General features: G+C 40.2%; 1 protein-coding gene across 1 annotated transcript in view; it reads right to left on the bottom strand.

Annotated features, from left to right (window-relative positions):
• LOC133502037 (neural-cadherin-like) overlaps positions 1-23,700 on the bottom strand; it is a 147,171-nt gene that overhangs the window by 96,782 nt on the left and 26,689 nt on the right. The window lies entirely within an intron of this gene.

Raw genomic sequence — 23,700 nt, 5'->3', positions numbered from 1 at the left:
CAATGTTTAGATGGTATCACCTAAATGTCGACAGGGGTGGTTTATGCAATTCAAGCCTGATCATGTCGTTTTGTAAAACGGAACAATCTATTTGATGAATAATGGTACATGATAAAGAGTTCAGCGTAAAGCAGGGCTGTTAATCAACATAGAAATCATAGCGCTCGCTCTGAACATTTAGTCGAGTATCAAATCTTTGCAGGAAGACACATTCCTTCCTTCCTGCTTGGTGGTGTCTTCCCATATAACGTTTCTCTGGTAATAGTGGTGATGATTTTACAAGACTCCATCTAATTAGCCTGTTACAGACACTAATCAGTACCAAGGCAGATAATTAAAGCCTATCCGTTCTGGAATGATAATGAAGTACATATGAGTGTGCACGCAGCAAGTGAGAGTGCATGCAGCATGTCTTGTACTGCAGCAAATGTGCGTAACTGCTCTCCTGATCTAGAATATAGCACAACAGCTATGAGGAAGTCCCGAGCAGGTGCACGACCCAAGACAAGTGACAAAAGATGGGATCATCTAATCATGGAAAATGGGAAAGGCTCACAGGCAAGTTGAGTTTGATTTTTAGTCTCAAGTCTCAATGTGGTAAAACACTCCACTGTATACAGCGAAGCGCTATGTTTTAGAGCATTTGCTAGCAAAATGATGCATCATAAATAGGTGGATGACAAGGGTGAAAAGTGTGCTTGACTGAGGCTCACGAGTATGTTGTGTTGTGTATGTATATGTACAGGATGTGTGCGCGTATGTGTGTGTGTTCTGTTTCGCAGCAAGCCATTCTGTTTATGTTTCCCGCAGTTAATCCTTTCCTTGGGTAGTTGCTATATAAAGTTCTTAAGTGGCTTGTGGAATAAAGAGAAAAGTTGTCTCAAGCGCTTATGTGCACGTATACACTACACTGCCTGTGTGCAGTGTACACAGCCCACGGTAAAAGGACACGCATTGTGTGTGGGATGAGGTATGAGACTCAACATTAAAGCAGAGGATCATTGATACAAAACAAGCAGAAGATCCACAGAGGGAAATACAAAGAAGGAAGAGAGAAGTGTGAAGGAAGGAGTGCAATGTAATGTATTGAACATAAAAGTAAATCTACAGGGTATTAGGACAGTACAATGCTGGCAGCATCTACGCTATGTTTGGAAGAAAAAACAACTAGCACAGAAGAGACATGCACATGAATAACGTTACCACTGTACTATTAAAAATAAGTAATATTAGTGGGTGCCAATGCAATCTGTACGCCAATCTCAAGCCTGCACAAATGCAGTGGGTTGCATCAGGAATGGCATCTGGCTTAAAACTTTGCCAAACAAATATGAATATTCATCTAAAAAAAAATTCCATACCAAATCACTCGTGACCTGGGTCAACAAAGTCTGACCCCGACACCGTAAACCGGCAGGGTGCCAGTGGAAATTCAGCCACTGTGGGTCAAAGACAAAGGATGCCTTGTGCTGGACCACCTCAAGAGCCTCACAGGTCCCCAGCTGGACCCACTGCAGTTTGCCTATCAAGCTAAACACTCTGCAGATGATGCCGTCAACATGGGTCTGCACTTCATCCTTGAACATCTTGACAGCGAGGGAACCTATGCGAGGATCCTGTTCGTAGATGTCAGCTCTCCATTTAGGATCATCATTCCTGCTTATTGCCTGCCATCTGCCAGTGGATCTACAACTTCCTCATGGGCAGGACACAGCAGGTGAGGCCGGAGGACACCACCTAATGCACGTGCACTATCAGGACCTGGGCTCCCAAAGGATGTGCCCTATCCCTTTCTCGCTTTACACAAACGACTACACTTTAAGGCACACGGCTGTCAAACCCCTGAATTTCGCATATGACACCAACGTCATTGGCCTCATCAATAACGGCGACGAGTCTGCGTATCGCTAGGAAGTGGCGAGATTAGAGTTTTGGTGTGGCCAACACAACATGGCATTGAACACTGATTGTGGACTTCAGGAGGCATCCTCCACTACAGCTCCCTCTCACGCTGTCTAACTGTCTTGTGACCGCCGTCGAGACCTTCAAGTTCTTGGGAATTATGCAACTCTTCTCAAAAAAGCCCAGCAAAGAATGTCATGATTCTTATTACGACTTCTGAGGAAACACGGCCTATCACAGGAACTGCTGAGACGGTTCTCCACAGCAGTTATCAAATCAGTACTGTGTACCCCAAAAAAGGACAATCTCCCACTGCAACAGACAATCAAAATTGCTGAACAGATTGTCGGCACTACCCTACCCACTCTTGAAGATTTGCACAATGCTCAAACTAGGACCAGAGCGGGCAGGATCCTTTCGGACACTTCACATCCTGGCCACCAGCTCTTCCAGTTCCTTCCATCAGGTAGGCACAACCAATCAAAGCAAATAAAAATTAGCAGGCATCCAGAGTCTTATCCCTCTTGCAATTAAGTCATTAAGTTCTTGATTAGTAAACCTACTATGTTCTGCCTTGCACCATTTTTTGGGATGCACCCTTACATCCTGCTGGTCCAATCAGTATTAGTATTACCGTAATTTCTCGAGTATAATGCGTCCAGAAATATAATGCGCACCCCCAAAGTTGATCTAAAAAATCAGGAAAACCCTTCTACCAATGTATAATGCAAACCCACCAATTTGCTGCTACCCATATGCTCAAAATATTGGGAATAATCTGTATTTATATTTTGTTGGGTTTGTACTTGCATTGTTTTTAAAAAAAAACTGTCTGTATAACAATCATTAATAATAATCATTGTGGACGTGCTGATGTAGCCATAATGTAATCTCGGGACAGGCCACAGGACACATTTGTCCTGGTCCCTGTAATTGTCAGAACAGAATCCCTCAACCAACTAAGATAAATGTTCAACGATGGTATAACATTTTATTAATACTGTTCATAACAAATATTACAGTCTTAAATGAATATTTGACACTGTTTAACTTGAGCCTTTTTTGCATTTAATATTTGTGCATAAAAGGTTTGTGCGTAGTGCAGTTTATCCTCTACATTACATATCCTTGGCCAAGACTTCAAAAACAACATCTGGCTCATCTCCAATCTAGAAAATATCCATTGTCGCTACCTTTGGTGACTTGATCCAGTTCAGGTGCCTCCTAAATTCATAAACAGTGATCCTATTTTGCTCCCACTGCATGTCATCCTCTGTGCCATCCATGGCTTTTGTGGGGAAAAATTTTTTGATTGTCAAGAATTTTGGTTCCGCAGCGCATCTCTCGCCCACCTGACGCCATAGCTTTCCTACGGCATCAGGTGGCTATCAAAACAACGTGAGCTCAAACTACGTAGAAACGAGGGTAATGGTCACATTTTTTTAAAAAAAGCGACCATTTCAATTGTGTGCACTCTCCCGTTTTTTTTACGTAGTTTAAGATCACATTTTTTTACACCCACCTGAAGCCATTGAGGCGAGCTATCGTTGTTTCGTATTGCAGGGCTACTTCCGGGTTGGCAGTGTCATCGGCATATTTGTTTTAAAAGCAGCTGCACAACTAGCTGTTGTAGTTGACGTTTTTTTGTCTTGGTTTAAGTTAAAACAAACTCACGGGCAGTCGTTTCCGAACTTTGGTGCAGGAGCAACAAATATACCACGCTAACGATCTTAAAATGCAAGCTCCCCGAGGAGGTCATAGAGTTCAGGTTGGGGGAGCACATTACCGTAAATTATATAAATGTGTAACATAAGACATCGAATATCATATCGAAATGTATCTGTATACCTTTTTTATGTACCTGCAGAAGAGTCTCTGCTAGGATGAAGGGCAAAGTTTATAAAACAGTGGTGAGGCCGGCCATGATGTACGGATGAGAGACGGTGGCACTGAAGAAACAACAGGAAACAGAACTTGAGGTTGCAGAAATTAAGATGTTGAGGTTCTCACTCAGAATGAGCAGGTTGGATAGGATTAGAAATGAGCTCATTAGAGGGACAGCTAAAGTTGGATATTTTGGAGAGAGAGCGCATACTTCGATGGTTTGGACATGTTCAGAGGCGAGAGAGTGAGTATATTGGTGGAAGGGTGCTGAGGATGGAGCTGCGAGGCAAAAGAGCAAGAGGAAGACCAAAGAGAAGGTTTATGGATGTGGTGAGGGAAGACATGAGGGCAGTTTGGATTAGAGGGTAAGATCCAGGAGATAGGCTACGATGGAAAAAGATGACACGTGGCGACCCCTAACGGGACAAGCCGAAAGGAAAAAAAGAATAATATACAGCTATATAATGTGACTGGATTTTTTTTTTATCCATACTTAAATGTAATGGACTCTATTAACTTTTTAAAATATTTGTTTAAAAATGTATGCATTATTTGTGAGAAATTGCGGGAGTAATATATACTGTAGACTATTGCACGAATTGTCACTTTAAACTGCACCCTTTTCACAATTGTACATAATGGTGAATCGCGAACGGGTAAGTGCACACTGCATAAGTTTAACATATTGTGGGGGATTGACGCTCTCTAACTGCTATCTACATCTTTACACTACTGTGACTCATAAGAAATAGTTCCTTATTAATTGAATGTCTATTCTTCTTCAGTGTTGTTTATTTGTTCTTCTCAGTACTCAACATGAATGTCGTTCCAGGGCAGCACCGACTGCTGGAGAAAGGTTCCTTGTGTGTTGTTACATACTTGTTCACTAAAGCTGAAATAAAGAGTGTCATGTATAATGTGATTAGGAGCTATGCCCTACAGGTAGGATGTGACTTAGAGGTGAAAGAGAAATTCTGGAAAGAGCTAAATGAAGTACTTCCAAGCATCTCAGACACAGAGACAGTTGTGACTGGTGCAGATTATAATGGACATGTTGGTGAAGGAAACGGGTTGTGGTGAAGACGTTCGGCATCCAGGAAAGGAACATTGAGGGACAGATGGTGGTAGACTTTTCAGAAAGTTGGAAATAGCTGTAGTGAAGAATTTTTTTTCCATAAGAGGGAGGACCATTGGGTGACCTACAAGAGCAGACGTAGAACCAAACAGGTGGATTACATCTTGGCCGACAATGTACTGTAATCTGAAAGAGGTAACTAACTGTAAGATAGTGCAAGAGGAGAGTGTGGCTAGACAATATAGGATGGTTGTGTGTAATATGCCTCTGGTATTGGGGAGGAAATTTAAAATGAGAAAAGCAGAGCAGAGAACCATGTCCTGGGTGCTGACAACGGAAGACTGTTCTGTGGCTTTTTGGAAACATGTGAGACAAGCTCTCAGTAGACAGGAGGACCTTCCAGAAGACTGGACTACGACAGCCAAGGTGATCAGAAAGACAGAAAGGAGGGTACTTTGTGTATCTTCTGGCAGGAACAGAGAGAAGGAGACTGAGAGGACTGAGGAGAGGAGAAAGGAATACATTGAGATCCGACATACAGCAAAGGCCAAACAAAAAGGATATGATGACATGTATAACAGGTTTGACACTAAAAAAGGAGGAAAAATCTAGATACAGGTAAGCCAAACAGAGGAATACAAATGTGAAGAATGTGCAGCAGGTTAGGGCAACTAACCATAGAGATAGAAATCTGTTAATTTGTGCCAGACATGTGCTCGGCAGATGAAAAAAATAATTTGAGGAGTTTATGAAAGCAGAAAATGAAAAAGAAGGAAAAGTCAAAGAGGGAAGTGGGGTGCATCAAGACATGGCAATGATTAGTGACGGGGAAGTTAGAAAGACATTCAAGAGAATGAAAAAAGGGAAAGCAAATGGTCCTGATGGCATTCCTGTGGAAGTATAGAACAATCTTTGAGAGGTAGCTGTGGAGATTTTGACCACCTTGTTCAACAGAATTCTAGCAGGTGAGAATGTGCCTGAGGAATGGAGAAAAAGTCTGCCGGTGCCCGTTTTTAAGAACAAGGGTGCAGAGCGTAGGAACTATACAGGAATACAGTTGATGAGCCACACAATAAAGTTATGGGAAAGAGTAGTGGAGGGTAGACTCAGGACAGAAGTGATTATTTGCGAGCAACGGTTAGGTTTAATGAATAGAGGGAGTATCGTAGCTGCATATTTACCTTGAGGATGTTGTCAGAAAAGTTCAGAGAAGTACACAAGGAGCTACATTGTGTCGTTGAGGATCTAGAGAAGAGATGACAGGGTACCCATACAGAATCTTTTGTATTGCATGCCAAGGTCAAAATGACAGAGAAGTATGTCAGAATGGAATAGGAATGTATGAGGGCAGCAGAACAGTGGTGAGGTGTGACATAGGTGTGACAGAAGAATTTAAAATGGAGATGGGAGTGCATCAAGGATCAGCTCTGAGCCCCTTTCTGTTTACAGTGGTGATGGATAGTCTGACAGATGCAGTTAGACTGAAATCTGTGTGGACTATGATGTTTGCAGATGACATCAGATCCACAGTGAAAGCACGGAGCAAGTGGAGGAATAGTTAGAAAGCTGGAGGCATATACTGGAAAGGAGAGGAATGAAGATTATCCGAACTAAAAAAGAATATATGTGCATGAATGAAAGACATGGAGGGGGAATAGTGATGCTCGAGGGAGAAGAGAGAGCGAGGGTTGAGGACTTTACTTTAGGTCAACAGTCCAGCACAATGGTGAGTGCGGTAATGAAATGAAGGAATGGGTCCAAGTAGGTTGGAACTGGTAGAGGAAGCTGTCAGTTGTGTTATGTGACAGAAAAGTCTCTGCCAGGATGAAGGGCAAAGTTTATCAGACATTGGTAAGGCCAGCCATGATGTACAGATTAGAGATTCTGCCTCCAAAGAGTTGTTGAGTTTCACTCTAGGAGTGAGGTGGTAGGATAACATTAAAAATGAGCTCATCAGAGGGAGAGCCAAGGTTAGATGTTTTGGTGACAAAGTTAAAGAGAGCAGACGTTGATGGTTTGAACACGTCTAGAGAAGAGTGAGTGAGTATATTGGTGGAAGGGTGATGAGGATAGAGCTGACTGGCAAAAAATAGTCCAAAGGGAAGTTTGATGGATGCTCTGAGGGAAGACATTAGGGCCGTTAGTGTTAGAGAGAACGATGCAGGAGATGGACTTTCATGGAAAAGGATGCCATGCTGTGGTCACCCCTAATTGGACAAGCCGAAAGGAAAGGAAAAGGAATAGTTGTGGGTTGTTATGAATCCCTTGCTTTTCTTGTACCCAAAGGGGAATCGTTTCAATAAGCAAATATTTGCATGGAATGAAATAATGTGTCTCTGCAAGCAAAAATGGCAATGGCCCAAGCGAGACATAAAAGTTCAGGGGTGCCGTCTTGTATGCAGGTGAATGGAAAGTTCATATCAGTTCAGCGGTGGGTAATAATTTGTATCAATTAACCTTTCCACACAGACACATGCGCACACACACACAAATGCACATGAACACACACCCACACACATGTGAGAACACAAAGAAACACACCCAACTGAGCCAAGCTTTATGCTAGAACAAAAATGCAGATGACAGTTGGAGATTGAACAGCATGTGGAATACATTGATTTAGCGACCCTGCTGCTCCACACACTCAACTGCAGCAATGTCTGAAACCAAAGACAGAAATGGCGTGAACATACGTGCCACTGCGTTCATTACGCATTTGATATTGATTCAAATGTTAGACAAAGTACTTTTTATAGTTACTGCATGGGGGTATGGGTAAAAGAACAAACCAAAAAAAAAAAAAACGAAAAAAAAATCTGAAGAAAGTGCAATATTTATAGATAAGTGAAAACAACATCGATCTAAATACACAATATAATAATAAGATGCACATATCCAAAAATAATAGAGATATCCACATAATCGAATTAGTTTTAATATCGAAATACACAACCTGTTTCACATAGTTCCAAAGCTACATTTTAGATTACATGAGAGGAGCAAATCTGCACTGTCAGTGTCAATCTAATTATCAGTGTGGGAAAAGTTAATCTCCAACACAAACTAGATTAAAGTTCTTTCAACTTGGTTCTTTGTTCTTTTATTCCCAATATGTTGGTGCATGACGTTACCATCAAAATATTGATATTGTTGGCATACATCTGTTCTGCATTCAACCTACACTCGAACAAACATGAGGAAAAACATGTTGCTTCAGTGGTCATTTTTTAAAAAGGATTTCAAATAATCCCAGGACTGTAGTGCTTAATGTGTAGACAGAGATGCAATCTGAGGTAGAAAATTAGGCATTGCAGCAGTTATGGTACTCCTCACTATGAAAAGGCACCTCACAAATTATTTTTCTTTTCCTTCTGGCTTGGCCCATTAGCGGTCGACACAGCGCACCATCTCTTTCCATGTAAGCCTATCTCCTGCATCTTCCTCTCACACCAATCACCCTCATGTCTTAATTCACAACATCCATCAACCTTTTCTTTGCTCTTCTTCTCACTCTTTTGCCTGGCAGCTCCATCCTCGGCACCTTTCTACCAATATACTCACCCTCTCGCCTATGGACATGTCCAAACCATCAAAGTCTGCTCTCTAGCACCTTGTCTCCAAAACATCCAACTTTGGCTGTCCCTCTAATGAACTCATTTCTAAACCTATCCAACCTGCTTACTCCTACCAAGAACCTCAACATTTCTGCCACCTACAGTTCAGCTTCCTGTTGTCTCCCCAGTGGCACCATCTCTTATCCATAGATCATGGCCGGCCTCACCACTGTTTTATAAACTTTGCCCTTCATCCGAGCAGAGAATCATCTGTCACATAACACATCAGACACCTTCCACAAGGTGTTCCAACCCGCTTGGACCCGTTTCTTCACCTCCTTGCCACACTCACCATTGGTTTGGATTGTTGACCCCAAGTATTTGAAGTCATCCACCCTTGCTGTCTCTTCTCCCTGGAGGCTCACTCTTCCCCCTCCACCCCTCTCATTCACGGACATATATTCTGTTTTAATTTGGCTAATCATCATTCCTCTTCTTGCCGGTGCAGGCCTCCATCTTTCTAGTTGTTCCTCCACCTGCTCCATACTTTCACTGCAGATCACAATGTCATCAACAAACATCATGGTCCTAAGGGGTACCAGTCTAACCTCATCTGTCAGCCTATCTATTACCAGAACAAACAGGAAGAAGGTCATCGCTTATACCTGATGCACTCTCACCTCCACCTTGAATTCTTCTGAGGCACCTCACAAATTACAGCGGGAAAATTTTCCAATGCCTACCAGAGAGGAGCAAATAGTAACTTAATGTACTGTTTGTTGCCAAGACATACAGATTTCCCAACAGAGTTAACAGCCAAAGCTCCCTCTCGGAATCACAAATCACATTCACACATCACACAACTAATATGAAGGCTCATTAACTGTATTCAGCCCGGTATTCTGCTGGAAACCTCTCACGAACAGTGATGTTCTAATGGGGGGGGGGGGGGATTAACAGAATGATCTATTTAAAAAAACAAAGTCTTGTTAAGTTTTCTGAGTCTAGCACAGAATTCGTGTTTAACCGTGGGAGGACAGGCTTATAGGAAGAGATTTGTTTCAAAACTACCGAAATTCCTCGACTATAAGGTGCACCTGACTATAAGCCTCACCCAGTACATTTTTAAGGAAAAAACATTTTGTGCATACATAAGCCAGACCTATCTATACGCCGCATGTCCCCACATTGAAATATGAGATATTTACAAAGAAAGATGGTACACAGAGTTTTCAAAGTTTTAATAATATTCCTTAGCTTTTCTTTCCAAACAGTGCCTGTGACGCGGCAGTAACACAGCAGCAAAATGGTTCAGGCCACCTGCTTTTATTACCTCTGAAAGCTTTTTTCATCTTTTTACATTGCTCTGGTTCTTCTTGCTGCCGTTTCCAGTTCCTCACCATCGATTCATTTGTGCCATGTTCAGATGCAGCAGCTCTGTTTCCTTCTTTATCGCCCAGCTCAATTCCTTTTAACTTGAAAACTGCATCATGTGCATTTCTTTTTGCATTTTCCATGATGAAAGTCGGTTCATGCTAATTTTATTCATGCACAAAGCACAAAGTTACATTAAACTTTGTGTCTTCCTCGACACATATATTCCACCTGTGTCACTCTTACCTTTTCTGTTCGAGTGCCCATGGCAGCCGTGAGAAAAACATTTTATAAATTAGCCCCATCATTACAGGGTTGAAAGCGTGTGACAAAAGTCGCGGCTTATAGTCTGGAAATTATGGTATTTACACAATGTATGCACAATTGACATGTGCTTAATATGTTAATATAAATATATATGCATATATATTAAGTGTAGCTGTTATTTACATTTTTTAATGTTGTGTGTGCATTTATCTTATCTTTTACAAATATTCAATTCCGCTTGTGAATTGAACAAGGTGGACAACCGGGAACCCCGCCGTTACTAAGTCCAATAAAAAAAAAATCACATTCAACATTTGCCGGCAAGATACAAAAACCAGCTTATTATGACAGTGTTTGAATAACTTTTACTGCTCATATGGCAGCCCAGTGGGAAGCCAGTGGCCAACTCTCACTCGTCTATTTTATGGCCTATGCTCTCAATGTAGACAGCAACACTGCCGCCGAGCAGATGGAGGGATGGGCCTTCCCGCATGTGTGAGTATCCTCAACTTGTGTGTGTGAATATCTTGAAAACGGTGTGTGCCTGGTGTTCCACAAATTCAACTTTAACAGTTTACAAACGGAAATGAATACTTACCAATGATAAGTCATGATAAATGCATACTCAACATTAAAAATGTAGAAATCACAGATTTATTTATGGAGATGAATAACGCATGTAAATTGCAGAAATACGGTATATGCGGATTAGAAAAAAAAACATGTCAAATGCAGCTATATTTGTGTAAATGATTTTGAGACAAAACTCTCATGCAGGCTCTGTCCCAAAGGCTCAAATGATGTGTGACAGTCAGACCCGCTGTTTGCCAGGGATGAGAGTCGTTTCCTTCCGACCAGTCATGTTCTTCCTGGGTGCCATACGTTTTTGTTCGGGTAGCTTTGCAACATGTTTGTGGGGCCCAGCAAAATCAGATGAAGAAAGTCAGTGTCAGTGCCAGCACCTCATAGTCCCACCCAATAGATACCTGACGATATTAGTTTCCTGTCAATTATTTATTCACTAATCCATTGCTTGCACCAAAATCTGTAAAACATCCTGTTTTTCACATACCCTCTGCATATTGCATTGGATTACTAGAAAATGCAGACTATTCTGCTCTCTCACTCTTTCTCACACACACAATCAACATGAATCGTTATAAAGAGGTAACCCCCAGCAGGGATTGTAGGTTAATCAAACCTGTGGCTTAACTTGAATTGTTGGCAGTGAGCATGGGCACTCTGAACTGCACGTGCCACGTCAAAACAGCCATAGAACAGGCCCATGGACAGTCACATGCCGGGATGTACCATGATTAAAAGCAGCGAAACCGCTACCGTACGCCCCAGCTTGCTGTGAGAATCATGGCAAAATGTGCACTGAACACAACAGAACAAGTGACACAGTTTGAAAGGACCAGGAGATACTGCCGGGAAATACGTATGCTTCCCTACCTACCACAGCCGCCTCCAAGCTTTGACATTCACTATAGCGGTCTGTCAGGTTTGTGTGGGTTAACCGCATTTTATTCCGGCTGGCTAGCTTCCTTATCAACACCTTGAGTGTAGTCGCAAATGTTTTGAGAGTTTAAAAATCTTGCTAGGCATCCAATCAGGGCCTGTCAAGATTGATCGAAAATGGGGCTGCCATGGACACTGTCACTGTAGCATGCGATAGAACATTCTATAAAAATAAATATTGTGCAGGCTGATTCATTATATTTTTATACTATAGCTTTCATATTACCTTTTATAAAACCTGGCAGACCAGTAGGCGACTGCTTAGCACATCTGCCTCAGAGTTCTGCGTAGCCTGATTCAAATTCCAGCCCCGCCTGTGTGGACTTTGCATGCTCTCCCTGTGCCTGTGTTGGTTTTCTCCAGGCACCCCGGCTTCCTCCCACATCCTAAAAACATGCATGGTAGGTGCATTGAAGTCTCTAAATTCTCCATAGGTGTAAATGTGAGTCGAACGGTGGTTTGTTTCTATGATCCCTGCGATTGGCTGATGCCCAGTTGAGGGTGTACTCTCGCCCAGAGTCAGCTGGGATAGTCTCCAGAACCCACGCGACCCGAGTGAGGACAACCAGTATAAATGAATGAATTATAAAGCTGTCAGTAAAATGCCTACCTTAGTTTTGAGTAATGATGCCAACAAATGGGAAAAAAAAACAAATAGCATCTAAAATGTCAGTTATGGAGCATATTCTATGGTGAATGATATAACAATAAAATCATATAATATTCATCCACAATTAGTAATCTGTGGAGCTTTTTCTGTTAGGATGAGCAACGGAGCATGAATACATCAGATGAACATTTTGTTCTTCCTGTTTTTATATTTGCCTCATAGCTATAGTGTTTATTTATTTTTCTTCACGCTTACTCATAACAGCGGAGGATTTGGACATGAGTACGTAAGAGCAAAAGCTCAAACACTAATGCTTTTTAACCAGAGGGTAAACATTAAAATATTTGAGAATCCATTCCAACAAATACAGTCTTTAATTCCTTTTGCTATACAGTAACATATAGAGACAGTTTGCAAAGCAGACATCTGTAAAGTTTGCTTTTGCAATGTCATCTAGCCTAAAATGACTTCCTTGTCCTAACATTTTAGTCCTACGAACAACTCTTATAATCAACAATGGTGTCTCTTAAATACCAGTTAGCTTTACATGAAATAAACAGAGTTGTCCTAGTTGATAAAAAAGTCATATCTCAAATAAAACACAACTGCAGTGCATTGGACTGTTCGTATGTCAGCCTGTCAAAGTGTGCCACACGTGCATTTTTATAACTCACACTAACCCGCACTCCCACTTTTTGATGTGCCTCAGGCAGGATATTAAAGTTAAAATCACCAGAATGCTCTCTGACTGTGGAAATCAGATGGTGTCACAGTAAAGATGACAAAAAAGACAGTAATGGCAGACAAATACTGAATTAAAATGTCTTACTGTTGAGGCATAGGGTGTGATGAGAAGAGTTAAAATAGTATTTGCTTGAGTTACCGATTTTTTTTTCTTGATTACTTTTAATTCAATTAATAGGATAATAATCTAGGTTAGTGCATCTTCAGAACATTGTAATGGCATTAACAAATCGGGTAATAAAAATGTATATTTCAAATGCGCAACAAATGTGAAGCTCTAGTCTGTCATTAGCATACACACACAATGGAAAGATGAGTCTGTGTAGTCACACACTCATATCAAAACATCTGTTTGTCCACTCTCGTCTAAGTACACCGCACCAGTGATGGGAGTAAGAAAATTATGCAGTAAGTAATACATGTGAACGGTGTGTGTGTTAAAGTTTTTCAGGCACGCAATCACTGATTATTCATGACATCTTTACCATGACTGCCAAATTACGTGGTACATTGCGACAATTATTAGTTCTTTGAAGCTGTTTTCAAAACACTAGAAAGATACTTTAATCGAGTAAGCCTGAGAGAGGCTGAGTTAGGCAGGCGTTACTCACACAGACAAAAGGAAAAAAAAATAAAATAATGGATGCACAGATGGGCACCCAACAAGTGGACACTAGTGAGTTGTGAGATTTGAGGAAATAAGAAATACCAAATATGGGAGCCGGGTGAAATCTACAGGTGATACAGCCTTCTTTAACTGGAAGTGTAGTCATTATTTTTTCTATAAATGAACTTAAAAGTAAGAATATTCTATTTGTGCATTATGCCATGGACTAGAGCTTCCGCATATCAGATTTGATCCACCCTCATGAAACCGCTTTCATCGGCACATGCATTAAATGAAATTAGCGCCTATTAACACTGAAAGGGATGAAAGATGGTGCCATACAAACCAAATGAAGATTGATTTTTTTTTTTTTTTTTTTTTTGCAGCCACTCCAAGATTGGTCTCAGAGGAAGCTTAGGAAACTGAAGCATATGTATGATCTGGAGGAGACATTGCTACCATTGACCAGCAGAGAGTCAAACTCGTTCTTGGAGCGCAATACACATGCAACATACATTTGCAAAATGCCGGACACAGATGATAAATTAGATGCAATTCATATGCAAAGTTATACAACATCTACTGATATTTTCACCTGTCTACTTCATAAACAGTTATGACTGTATACTTACAATAATACGTGACATTTGATTGGTTATTACATTGCATTGCAAATTGTTATGCAATATGATTTTTTTGTCAGATTTTAATATGGAGTCCACATAATTTTCAAGTCAATAACTGGAGCAATGCAATTCAAAAGATTTTGAACAAACCTCCAAATGATGAGTTTTTTTAAACATCAAAATGTATTCAAAATGCTCAAATTTATTATGCGCAACAGATTAAGGCATTTGACAGATTTTAAAGAACTGAAAAAAGACATTCATTGAATTTGTAGCATTATGAGATGACATTGACTGAGATCGAAAGCTTTTCAATGAAAAACATCTTAACGAGTCAAGTCACATTTTGACATAAAACCCTTTATTTCATTGCAGCTGCACAATTCTTGTATCACTTAAACGTGGGACTTTTGGGAGAGCTTCTGCTCAAATTTATTTTGAGATGCTGCATTGTCATGCTTTAGGATGATCTTGTTAATGAAGTCATGGTTCCTCTTTTAGCACCGTGGAAGAAAGTGCTCAGTCAGAAAGTCCATAAACTTTTCATAGGTCAGTGTTCGACCTTCAGCTCACTCGCTGACATGTTTTCAAAGCAATTTGCACAACGCACACATACATACACACACATACGCGCACCCACGCACACACACAGATAATTTAAGCATCTGTTGGGCCTTTCATTTAAAGTCTGTCCAATATTTAACTCACTGGAACCCTTTTACTCAACACAACTGGCATACTACACAATTAATTATAGCTATAAACGGAATTGTCCATCTTTGAAAAATATTGGTTCATGCTGTGGGCCAACATCCCTCACAAAACACACACACACAATCATCATCATTACCAACTACTTTTTGCCTTACAAAAGAGGTATCACATTGTGTGTTATATTTAATTGCAATATTTCTGACCATCTTAACCGAAAAATTACTTAACAATTGATGTAGACTGTGAAATGAAGAGGTGGGCAAAGTTACAAAAATATTTATAATAATCATTGCATTTTAGTGTGGCTGCAGGAAAGAATATTGCATAGAACAACAACATAATAACAAAGTGACACATTCTTGGCTATTACCGAATATTACTGTCTACAATAGTACTACAATATTATACATACTGCAGGGGATGAATCCAAAATCTGGTGTTGGTAGCAGAGGTCTGCACTGACTGGATATCCCAAAACTGAAGCAACCATCAGGGATATGATAGAGGTTCCAAATTCAGACCGTTTCCAGTTTATAGGTGGAACTCTGTCTTTTTAAATTGCATTGATTAAAAAACATATATTTTTTCTGTATTTCTGCAATATTCCGACCGTAACCTGTGCCAAAATCCACACTCGTTCATTTTGTGGTCCGATTTTTGGAAGATTAGGTAAGCGTCAGTTGATTGGTTGAATGTGTTCCTCCTGACCAAGAAAAACACTTTGTTGTATAGGAGGCAGTTCATTGGGCCATTTTTAAGTCAGCGCGATGGCGGTGCTCAAGAGGAAAGATGCCTCTCGAGTGAAAGAACTTGATATGTCTAAAATAAGTTCCGATGGGATTGGATGGGACGAGAAATTGTTAATACAGTTGGAGAGAAGGAAGTTGCCACTCTGCTAAGCGACTTCATTCGCAAAATCGATCGACCTGGTAAAGCATTGTGCACATGGGGTCAGGATACTATTGACTATGGATCAAGAGGTTTCAAGGCATTGGAAGTTCACACGAAACGACAAAATCACGTCAAACAATGAAAGCAACGAAAATGAACTTTTCCATAGCTTGCACATCTGGATATCAACCCAAAGCTAACAGCCAACCCCAGTTGCAGACAGGGTAATCAATAATGAGGTGAGAGTTCAGAAGCAATTACTTGTAAAAATGTCTGTATTATTTACTGATAACAACACATGACGTGAATAATTGTTGTCAAATTCATGCATTTCAATCATTTACTAAAACAAGAAATTAAAACATTTTTGAATGGATACGATATACAAGCTATGAAAGCACGCTTGCATGCCATGATGCATATCTGAATTCACTTTAGTAGTTAATTTGAATTTGTATATGATCAATGATCATATTGTGTACATTTCGAAAACTGAATAGCATTTATTTATAGATGTACTAGATATATTTCATTCATAATACAATTTATAAAACTGGATCATCCTTTGATCATGCTTCCAGCCCGCCTGCAGACCCTCGGCTATTTTTCAGTCTTTTTTCATTCAGTCAAATCAGGTCTACAAATTATAGTGACACCTGATGAAAGCAAAATTTAGAAGTTCACAAATTTATTTTCCCTCAGAGCTCTCCATGGTGATTTCCAACGAACTGGTTTGCATTATTTTTTATATCACACACTGTGTGATAAAAGTTTTTTTTTTTTCCAAATACAGTACACTACAAATCCAATTCCAATGAAGCTGCGGGAGTGCCGTAGCCTAACCCAGCTAACTTCGGACGAAAGGCGGACGACACAATGAACTGGATGCCAGTCAGTCACGGAGCACAGTTGGGATGCTGTGTTAAACAAATAAAACTGAATACAATGACATGCAAATCATGTTCAACCCATGTTTAGTTGAATGCAGTACAAAGACAAGATATTGAATGTTCAAACTGATGAACTTCATTGTTTTAAGCAAATAACAACTTTGAAAGTTTATAAAGCCATAAGCTGCAACACATTCCAAAAAAGCTGGGACAGGGTCAAGTTCAAAACTGTGTTACATCACCTTTTCTTTTCACAACATTGAATAAACATTTGGGAACTGAGGACACAGCGGCACGGTGTCGCAGCTGAAGAGCTTTGGCCTCACATTTCTGAGGACCGGGGTCCAAATGCTTGTGTGGCATTTGCATGTTCTCCCCATGCCTGTGTGGGTTTTCGCCAGGCATTCCGGTTTCCTCCCACATCCTAAGAACACGCATTAATTGGGCACTCTAATTTGCCCCCAAGTGTGTTCCTAAAGAGTCTGGTTGTTGTGTGGCTGTCCTGGTTGACACTACTTTGCAACATCGCTTGAACATCAGGGACAGTGCTTCTGTATTGGCATACTGGGGTGGTAGTCCCCCCTTTTAAGAAGGTTGTGTTCCAACTACAGGGGGATAACACTCCTCAGCGTCCCTGGTAAGGTCTATGCAGGGGGGCTGGAGAAGAGGGTCCGTCAAGAAGTTGAATCTCGGATTCATAAGGAGCAATGTGGCTGTGGAACAGTTGACCAGCTCTTCACCCTGGGCAGAGTCCTTAAGGGTTGCATGCCATCTCCCCCAATCAGTCTACATGTGTTTTGTGGACTTGTCGGTTTTTGATGCACTCTTGCTTGAGGGATCGAAGGTCGCGGGTATTCACTGCTGGTTTTTGGCCTTGCCACCTGCAATGCAATGATTTCGCCAGATTCTCTAAACCTTTTCATGATATTTTATGTTGTGGCCATAAAATTCCAAGTTAATAATTATATGCTAAAAACTATTACTAAGTTTATTTCTTTGAAAGTTAACGTTTTGAACATGATTTGCAAATAATTACTGTTTTTATTTATGTTTAACACAATGCCCTCACTTTGTTGGAATTGGAATTGTAAATGCTCCATAATACTTTGCAAATGATATGCAAATCCAATGAGTGGGGTCTGTCAAACATGGAAATGAGTGGAAGTAAAAAGCTCCAAACTTCTGAGCTCAGCACATATAAGGCACCTGAGTAGTGTGATCAGCTTCCCACACACCTTCACATAGATCACATCCAGTACAGTTATGATAATCTTAATTGGTTAATCTAATGATATGCCAAGCTTGGAACTTAATTAGCCCCATGAACCCTCAGCTATTTTCAGGGTAATTTCACTGCCTTCAATTTTTATGTGGCTATGCTCATCATTAAAACCTTGGCTCATATGCTATAACTTATTATCAGGGCCCTCCATATCTTCCTACATTTGATCTGATAATGCTGATATATTAAATCTCATGTTTGTTTAATCATTAAAATATGGTGGCATTTATAGGAGCTCCCCATTTATGCTATATTAGTTATGACAATATTTAATGTTCATTGATCCAATTTCTTTTCACATGCAGGATAGACAACTCTTCACATTCACATTCATCTTGGACAATTTAGACTCATCAATTAACTGAACATGTATGTTTTTGTATTTTAGTTTTTGTTATATAGAAGCCAGAGTAACCCCAGAAAAGCCAAAGAAGCGTATGCAAAATGTGCAAAATCCACCTGGCCAAGACTTGAACCCAGAACCTCTCAACTGAGGTCTGGATCCAGCTGGTCATTGCAAAAGAGAATCTGTTCTCAATTGCCTTTTCTGAATAGACAAACAAAGATGATTATGATGATGACAGCGGTGACGACAATGACATGTAACGCAAACATAAAATTGAATTTCAGCTAGTGTAGACCTATCCAACAAACTTAATATTGAACTGTCACCACCCTTAATGATTTCCACCCACTGTGCACCTCTCAAATTTCTCATTAAGATTCATGTCGAAATGAAGGAAACTGGTTAAAAATAGAAAATAAGAAGTGAGCATATCTTTACATAACCTCTCTAATTAACACAATGACAATCAAAACACAATTCCTTCGCTGTAGTTGTGGTGACTTCACATGAGGGCCAATGGTCTGGTGACAGATGCTTTTTTGAGTCTTTCCACTATGTTTTGAAATAGAGTAGTATTGTTTTTGGATGTGTTGTTGCTCCTGCCAGCAAAGGTTGTTTTGCTCCCCTCTCCTGTGCTCACTTTGCAGATCTTTCGCCAACCCATTTGAGAGTCCTAATGTACCATCACCAAAGCCAAGGTCTCTGCAGTCCAGACCTTCTCAAACAAATGTGATACAATTTATGTACAGTACAGTGAAACGAGAATTAGACATATTTTGTCTCACCTCCATAATGCTAACCACTACCATGTGGTGCCTAAATGGCAAAAAAAAAAGTTTCAGTATTGAACTAGTGGACCCAAGGAGCACAATAGGTCCTTGGAATATAGGACAAAGTACTTATAGAGAGCCCTCTCCAACATCACCACCTCCGCTAAATTTGTGTACACACAAAAAATAAATAAATAAACGAAGTAACATGTAGAAGTTAAGAAGGTACAAATAAATGCATGCAAAGACAAAAATAATGGGGTGCCGTTGATCCACAAGTGCAAGCCTATGAAAACCTTGTGATCTTATATTAAAAGGTACAGGAAATACATCCATCCATTTTCTTCGCCACTTATCCTCATGAGGGTCACTGGGAGTGCTGGAGCCTATCCCAGCTGTCAAGGGGCAGGTGGCGGGGTATACCCTGAACTGGATGCCAGCCAATCGCAGGGCACATCGAGACAAACACCTGGACTCGCAATCACACCTAGGGGAAATTTAGAGTGTTCAATTAATGTTCCATGATTTTTGGGATGTGGGAGGAAACCGGAGTGCCCGGAGGAAACCCACACAGGCACAGGGAGAACATGAAACTCCACACGGGCAGGTACGGGATTGAACCCGGGACCTCAGAACTGTGAGGCAAATGCTTTACCAGCTGAACCACCGTGCTGCCAAGCACAGCAAATGATTTGGTATATTTTGAAAGTAACAAATATACATTAAGTACTGTTTCTTGTACAATGTGCGTGTAAAATGCAAATTTAAGGAGGGGTAAAAAAAAAAAAACATTTTTAGAGATATTTGAGCACAAAAAAAAAAAAAAAGAAGCTAAAACTGCTACCCTCAATGCAAGAGAGCCCAGTACCTCAACGAGGAGCATCTTGTGGGTTGTACAGGATGTCAGATGATCGCTGGCACCGGTCAGACACCCTCAGCTATTTTTTTTTTTTTTTTTATGGTCGCAAAGCAAACTGAGTACGAACGTGACTGTGAATGAATCCAGATGCAAAAGCTGCAGGTCAAGTGGAAGAGAAATCTTTGTGATAAAGGCTGCACACTGGTGCATTGACTGTGAGGCAAGAGAGCAACTCGGTCACTGGGAAATAGTTTCCTGTGCTGTAAGCGACACCAGTGACAGACGCAACAGGTGGAGAAGGGGCTGTATATCCTCACTTTTACTGCTTAGTTTGATGCTTTTTATGACCACTTGGCATTAAAACGGGTCATTATTTTTCTACCTCGTGGCCATGTCGACAGAAAGCAGCCCAGTTAACTGAACCAAGACCTTTCTCTCCATAACGCGTCTCTTTAAAGGTAAAATCTGGATTACAAAGTTCACGCAATATGTCGGTCAAGCAGCTGGCTGAATGAAAATATCACACATCACATCACAAGTCAAATATAAATGTAAAATATGAATCACAAGAAAATACTTATGTATATTTGTCAATTATGAACAATGTTTTCTAAATTAATTAATTAATCATTTTAATTTCTCAAGCAGTAATTAATTTTATAATTGTAGTGTGTATTTTGCAGTAGTGTGCAAAATGTTGCTGTGGTTGGACGTGTTAAATACCTCGCTCAAGGGCACCACCACAAAAGAAACCATTTAAATTAGCCTTTTTTACACTAGTTGCAATTTCTTTTGGCCACTGTGGGACTTGCCCAGTGAGCTCCTGCTGCCCTGAATATCTTTGTGTTCCTTTTTCCCAGATATGTTTTGATCCCCTCAAATAAAATAATGCTAATACAGTTTAATTCCTTACGGGACCACATTTATTACTTAAAACAATCCTATCTCTAATCAGCTTTGTCCATCAAGGGCCAGTATAACGCAAACATACAGACACATATGAATAAGATTTTGAAAACAGCTTCAGTAAGTTGCAGTAATAGAAATCATTTTATGCAGAGGGTAAAGAAAATACGCCTGCGGGTATTGTTATCCTCTTTGTCTGTCTTGCTCCACTGTTTTTATTTTCAAATATTCATTGTTTAAGTAAGACTGTGACATCTATGCCATTTGTGAGGCATCCTACAACTTTGTGTATTTATTTTTCCATTAAGAAAACACGTTCCTCAGGTAACCTCATGTGGTTGTTCTAAATACATCAAGTGTTACTCTCTTTGTTAAACATTTAGTTTTGAATCCACTATAAGGAGTGCTAATAAACTTCTTGAAGCTTCCTTTTTTAAGGATGCTTCACTATCTGCCAAACTGCTGCTTGTTGTAAAGTGAGTTAAGTTCCCACAACTATTGCTCGTATCTAATATATTTGAAAAAATTGTACAAGCAAGAGATTGTATCTGGAAAAACTTCTGTCCGCTCACTTTAAAATCAAGGCACCAATGTGCTAAAAGACAATTTTACAAATATTCATATTTCAAATGTCCTTTGGTCAGTGAAATAAATTCGTGTGGCAATAGGTTTCATCAAGATATGTGGTCCAGGATATAGCGAAACACAATTCAAGAATACGATTTACTACAATAGGTTGCATGGTGGAAAACTGGTTAGCACGTCTACCTCACAGTTCTGAGAGCTGGGGTTCAATTACCAGCCCCACCTGTCTGGCGTTTGCATGTTCTCGCCATGCCTGTGTGGGTTTTCTTTGCGCACTCCGGTTTCCTCCCACATCCCAAAAACATGCATTCATTGAGGACTCTAAATTTCCTTATGTGTGATTTGTTGTTTGTCTCAAATAATGAAGGGAAGGATGGATATCTACAGTACTACAATGCATTAGTACTCCCCTTTTGGTTTTCAACAAAGTTTTGATATTTGTTTATAAATGGTCAATTTCACAACGTCTACTACAGGGGTGGGGCAAACGACACATCCAGCCTGTTGACCATCTCAATCCGGCCCACCAAAGAATTGCCCACATCATATCAATATCATGGCTACATTCATTTGAAACTGTCTGTAATGCTGAGTGGTTCCAAGAGGTACCGCAATAGTTACAAGTATAGATTGACTGGAGTTTGGCTATTCTGTGTACTGTATTCTCAACTACAACCCTGAGCCCCTCTCCTACCAGGAGTTGACCAAAACAAATATAATTCACCAGTGAGTGTTGAACAGCAATTTCCCCCAGGGGCAATAATAGTAAAGAATGACATATGCATCACTAATGTTTCTAGAGATGTGATAAATTATTGCTGTTGTGCAAGAGGACATTCTCCAGCCGTTGAACATCTTTGACCAATTGCAAAGATTGGATAAAACATAAACTGAGAAAGAAAAGGGGATCAGGACGTGATTGCTGAGTTTACAATGCACAGTGATGGCGCAATATAATAAGAAGAAATACACAACTTTATTAGTGCCACACTATTTTTGTTATTGTCCTTTTGGCCAAACTGTATTTGGTTGTTGTTACTTTTTGATTCACACTTAAATAATAGTTTACTGCTGTGTTAAGTGCACAATGCATTGAGGGTGATACTAAAGTTCCTCATAAATTGTTCACAGAGGTTAAGGAGAATCTCACTAAGGGAATTACAATACTTTGCACGGTTGATGTCAGATAACTATTAAACCCCCACTCACTTTCACGTTTATGTACACACACACGCAGACACACCCTCACAGTTGCCTTCACGGACAACAATGAACCTTTCCGACCGCCGATCTTAAGCTCTGCCCCCTCATCTACGGTTGCCATGTCCCACAAGCTTTACTGCTTACATCTAAAATTGCGACTGTCAACTATTTCACGCAAGGATATGTACACAGAATTAAGATCTTGGACGGAGCAGGGCACAATGTCAGAGTTACAGCGAAATGTTGGCAATCGATGCAAAAACGTTTGACGCATCACAAACTTCATATTGAAATCCAACAGGATAAAATAGTGGAATTGTACTGCGCATGTAAAGCAGGCTGAGTACTTTTTACACGGAAAGATCATGAGTAATATCATTGTAGTCTCTACAAGAGAGTTAGGTTTGATTTTCTACAAGTGCATTTAAACAATGGCGATTAACTCAGTCAGTACCATAGTCACCAGATGAAAAAGTTTGAATTGGCTCATAATCGAACCCAATGCTCTGTCTGTGATACAAATAGGCAAATAGACATTTCTCTTGCATGACATGGCGCATTTACATATCACTAACCCAACTCTTCGGCATAAAACATGACACACTTCATTCGGCAGGTCAGTGATACACTAACAAAAGGAAAGTTGTTCTCCTGCAATGTATAAAGCACTGATAATAATTCAATCAAACTCAGAGAAGATACTTCTCCCTCACTTACCTTCGAACATACAGCCTTGTGTTTGTTGATATTGTTCATATTTAGTTGAACGTGCGTTTAGTCGTATGTAACATGTACAAAATGTTTTTTTTTTGCTTGCAACTAGAAGTAGAGTTAATGGAACAAAAGAACACAACAGTTTCAGATATCTTCAGTGGGGGTGGCTCAACCCTTTTTCACAAAGAACGAATCTATTGTTTGTTTCTACCATCTTTTAAGCACTTTTCTGAAGTGGCTCATAACAACATCTTTAAAATTTTGTAGTGCTCTGCAACATTCAGCTTTATTCGGGTGATGAAGTTCTAAAAAATTATGGATGTCCTTCCATTTAGCGCAGAAAGCTTTAATATCGGCAATTGAGACATCCTTCCTG

The sequence above is a fragment of the Syngnathoides biaculeatus genome, chromosome 6 (assembly GCF_019802595.1).
Source record: "Syngnathoides biaculeatus isolate LvHL_M chromosome 6, ASM1980259v1, whole genome shotgun sequence".
Taxonomy (NCBI): domain Eukaryota; kingdom Metazoa; phylum Chordata; class Actinopteri; order Syngnathiformes; family Syngnathidae; genus Syngnathoides; species Syngnathoides biaculeatus.
Note: the sequence above shows the minus strand (reverse complement) of the source record. Positions and strands in the feature narration are given on the sequence as shown.